This window comes from Cucurbita pepo, unplaced genomic scaffold, assembly GCF_002806865.2.
Source record: "Cucurbita pepo subsp. pepo cultivar mu-cu-16 unplaced genomic scaffold, ASM280686v2 Cp4.1_scaffold000763, whole genome shotgun sequence".
Taxonomy (NCBI): Eukaryota; Viridiplantae; Streptophyta; class Magnoliopsida; order Cucurbitales; family Cucurbitaceae; genus Cucurbita; species Cucurbita pepo.
Genome location: NW_019646977.1, coordinates 6,336 through 11,437, shown reverse-complemented (window position 1 = coordinate 11,437; position 5,102 = coordinate 6,336). Strand labels below are relative to the sequence as shown.

The following is a 5,102-nucleotide window of genomic DNA, read 5'->3' as shown; positions in this document are numbered from 1 at the left end:
ATAAGATGATCATAATTAGAACGATAGAAACTCCACCTACCTTAAAAGTTGGAGACGATGAATCTCCATTGCAGTTGTCAAGAGGTCCACCACAGAGCCGCTCTTTGTCAATGAATCTACTAGTGGGCATGTTCTGAAATTTTTTTTTTTAAGGGATCGGATGTCTCACGTTATGCTATATTGCTATGTTGTAGCAAAATTAGTAGATTTGTACTCAAAATAGAATGATTGTTCTTCAACTAGGTATACTTTTTACGACTAAAACTTCTATTTCACATTTGTTAAATTTTATTATTCTCTTTCCAACGTTCCTTACATATTAACTAACATTTTGTTTGTCAAGAAAAACACATTAGTTTGATTAAAAAAAAAACCTCAACAAAAGATCAATTGAGTAACTACTAAATTTATGTAATATATATAATATTACAATTAGTAGAACAAAAATATATTTATCCATAAATAATTAAAAAATATTTAAAGTAATATTCTTGTCAATTTATCTCAAATTCCATATTATTTTAATTTTTTTTTTCTTTTTTACTTTTAATTTATTAAATTTGGTTGAAAAAGTAATTTATGAAAAAATAATACTATGTGAATAAGTGTGACTTCTGAGTAAATTATGGGTACATGAATCACCTAAGATCACATCCTTATAAGAGCGACCGTGAGGATAAGATGACTAAGAAATGTTTAAAAGACATGAAAGTCACTACCTATACAACCAAGGAGCACCTTCCTTTATGACTAAGATANGAAAGTCACTACCTATACAACCAAGGAGCACCTTCCTTTATGGTAGCTCAATCATAGGACCACATGGTTAAGCATGCTTTACTCGGAGCAATTATATGTTGGGAGACCTTTTAGAAATTTTCCTAGGATACATGTGAATGAGGACAAAGTGATAACTATCTAAAGGTAGAGTCATATCAAGTCTTTTTGGAGTTAATATTGCACTCTTATTCACCATTTTCTCATTTATAACCCCATTTATTCTACTTAGTGAGCATGAAATTGTTTATTGCGGTCCAACGTGAAAAAAATATGATTTGGCATAAATCAATCTTAATTGTATATTTAATTGAGTTATGTGGTAAAATTTCAGACATTTATGCTAAACCATGTGGGAGTAGCGAATTTGGAAACAAATGGGGGATGACATGGAAATGATAAATCCACGTCAGCAGTCCAAGTGGGTCATTGACTACCCAATGAGGAACATCCTATGTGGACTACTTATTTATTTTCAGCCCTAAAGGGGAACCCATGCTCAATATAAAAGGAAAAGGAAGACCAAGAGGAGAAGAGCCACATTTTGGGGAGAAAATCGAATTACACAGCAGCAGCTTCTGCTGCAGTGAACTGCTGTGAAACCAGAGAAGAAGAAGAAAACCCTAATCCAGCAGCTGTTGACAGCAGAAGGAAAAGGAGACCAACAAGGATTGATTAGGGCAAAGAGGTGGACGTGAGAGCTCAAGAGAAGGGAACTTCCATTGACGAACGACAACAAACCGGGATAACTCTCTATTTCCTTATTCTCTTTCCTTATTCCATCAATTTTACATGATGAAGATGCGGATTCCTTTGTTTAATTCAGTTTGTATGGAAAGCTAAACTTAATAGGGGAGGCGAGAGAGTTTTATATAGTTTAAGTATGTTGACGGTATGATTTTAGTTTATTAAAGAGTTGTTGTTAAAGATTTACATGTATGTTTAATTAGCTACTTTACATACATAGTTGTTCTCTTATTCGGGAGAAGAGAGGGAGCAATGAAATCCTCTTTAATACTCTAGTTCCGTAGCAAGGAGACTTGAAGGGTAATAGAAGGGTTAGGAATAATTCTTCTCCTAGAGCCTTGTTAATAGAAATTACAACGATTATGGAAATAATCACCATTCATGACCCTCGGAAGTGGGCTTGAGAATCTATTAAAAGGAACTAAAATCTACCACAAAACTCAACAACTTATCTATTTAATCTCTCTTAGCCGAACCTTCCTCATTATAGTTGATTTTCTCATCATTTTCTGTTTTTCGACAGCAGTGACACTCTGTTTTAGTTTTGTTTAAATAGTTAAAATCTCCAACACCCATTTGAATGTTACCCAAAAACTCACTTAATTTCCAGCGATAAAATTAACCAAAAAGATAGGTTCCCTGTGGAATCGATAATTTACTTATTACTTGCTACTTGTGATAGTGTATACTTGCACTTATTCTTGTGAATTTTACATTATTTTATTATATACATCCACAAGCGATCAATTTTTTGGTNTTTATTATATACATCCACAAGCGATCAATTTTTTGGTGCCGTTGCCGGAGAACCTAATTTGGTTATTTTACTTGTTGTAGATTTTTGTGAGCTGGAGCCAACAAGAAGTCATAGTAAGCTGAGTTTTCCTACTGCTGTATTTACTTCTAAAGAATTGAGTTTACTGTTGCAGAATTCTGTGTATATACCCACCTACGGGTTTGGAATTTACTTTGGATCCTGAAATAGAGAGAACATTTAGACGAAGGTTGAGGGAAAAAAAGAAAATGACAAAATAGAATATACAGCAAATGGCCCAACTAAATCGAGAGTTTGAAAATCCAGTGATGATGGCTAATCAAGAGAGAATTACTGCTAATGCCATTCATTTAGCAGATGACAGAGAAAGAGCGATACGAGCATATGCACACCCAGCTGTGGAAGAGCTAAATCCGTGCATCATTATACCTGAAATACAAGCAACCACGTTTGAGCTAAAACCTGTGATAATTCAAATGCTGCAAACCATTGGGCAATTTTATGGACTACCGTCGGAAGATCCTCACCTACACCTAAAGTCATTTTTGGGAGTTAGTGACTCATTTCGATTTCAAGGAGTGGATAAAGATGTGATTAGACTGAGCTTATTCCCATATTAATTGAGGGATGGTGCTAAATCATGGTTGAATACCTTAGCACCGGGAACAATTGATTCGTGGAATAGTCTAGCAGAGAAATTTTTGATCAAGTATTTCCCACCCACGAGAAATGCACGGTTCAGAAATGAGATTGTTGCTTTTCAACAGTTTGAAGATGAGACACTAAGTGAAGCTTGGGAGAGATTTAAGGAGATGCTTAGAAAGTGTTCTCACCATGGACTACCTCATTGTATACAAATGGAGACTTTCTACAATGGATTAAATATTGCTACTAAACAAGTAGTTGATGCTTCCGCCAATGGAGCTATTTTGTCAAAGACATACAATGAAGCATATGAGATTTTAGAGAGAATAGCATCTAACAATTGTCAATGGGCCGATGTGAGAAGCAACCCAGGAAGGAAGACTCGAGGAGTACTTGAAGTTGATGCTTTGTCCTCTATCAATGCTCAACTAGCTTCGGTGACTAATATTTTACAAAATCTAGCGTTGGGGCAAGACTCCATGATCAAAGCACCAGTCCATACAGCTGCTGTAATTAACCAGACAGCAGCCGAATCTTGTGTATGTTGTGGAGAGGAACACACCTTTGATCAATGTTCAAGCAATCTGACCTCAATTTTCTATGTCGGGAATCAAGTTAGTCAAGGCAACCCAAAAAATAACCCCTTCTCAAATACTTATAATCCGGGGTGGAGAAATCATCCAAATTTCTCATGGAAGGGACAAGGCTCGTACAACCAACAAATGCCCCTTAAAGCAAATTACCCTCCGGGTTTTGGATTACAAAATCAATTGACATATGGTTCTCAACAAGCCACCACCACCCAAGGGGAAGGAACTAGCCAAGCTCAACACATACCGGGAATATCGCTTTAGAGCCTAATAAAGGAATATATGGCTAAAAATGATGCTGCGATACAAAGTCAACAAGCATCATTGCGAAATTTGGAAGTTCAAGTAGGTCAATTAGCAAATGAGTTACGAAATAGACCTCTTGGTAAGCTGCCAGCAGACACCGAAATGCCAAAAAGAGAGGGAATGGAACAATGTCAAGCAATAGAGTTGAGAAGTGGGAAAGAAATACCCAGCAGAGGAGAAAAAAATTAAAGAACACGGTGATAGTCGCACTCAAGAAACTGCTGATACACAGCAGAGAAAGGAGAAAGCCGTTGTGCAAGAAGAGCACAACAAAAATGATGTAGAAGCTGCTGTACAGAAAGAACACAGCAGAAATTATGCAGAAATTGTGAAGCCTCCTAAAACACAAACATCAGTCAGCAGTGGACAAGAAAGCAGAATATACACACCAACACCTCCTTTTCCACAAAGAATAAAAAGAAAGAAGGAAGAAGCCCACTTTGAGAAGTTCATGGACATATTTAAGGAAATTCACATAAATATACCATTAGTTGAAGCTTTGAAGCAAATGCCAAATTATGTGAAATTCTTGAAGGATGTGCTCACCAATAGAAGAAAGTTTGAAGAATTCAAGGTGGTACCATTGAATGAAGAGTGTAGTGCAATATTGAAAAACAAGATCCCGCTAAAGGAGAAAGACCCCGGTTCATTCACAATTCCAATATCAATAGGAGGGAAGAAGCTAGGTCGAGCATTATGTGATTTGGGATCAAGCATTAATCTAATGCCGCTGTCTATTTACAAAAAGTTAGGTATTGGTGAAGCTAGACCAACTACAGTCACTCTTCAACTAGCAGATCGATCTTTCACTTATCCCGAAGGAAAGATTGAGGACATCTTAATTCAAGTTGACAAATTCATATTTCCTGCAGATTTTATCATTTTAGATTATGAAGCCGATCATGATGTTCCAATTATTTTGGGGAGGCCATTTTTAAAGATTGGAAGAACATTAGTCGATGTCTACAAAGGAACCATCACGTTAAGAATGGGTGACCAAAAAGTTGAATTTAACATCAATGACAGCATGAAATATCCAGCAGTGACAGAAGAATGCTCAGCAGTGTATGAATTAACAGAACAACCAGCGACCGAGGAATGGGATGATGGGGAAAGCGGGCAGGAAGAAGACAGCAGCTGGAATGACAGAATAGAACAGTTAGCAGTTTTAGGTGAATTCAACAGAACTTTTGAGTCACTAGAATGTGAGGGAAGAAAGAGTTCACCGATGAGACCATCTATTGAGGAAGCGCCGCAACTGG

General features: G+C 36.7%; 1 non-coding gene across 1 annotated transcript; it reads right to left on the bottom strand.

Moving 5' to 3' along the window:
• Nucleotides 1-3,034: 3,034 nt before the first annotated feature.
• On the bottom strand, nucleotides 3,035-3,140 carry LOC111785803. The gene has a single exon (XR_002813709.1). It is a non-coding gene; the product is annotated as a small nucleolar RNA R71 (small nucleolar RNA).
• Between the last annotated feature and the right edge of the window lie 1,962 nt (nucleotides 3,141-5,102).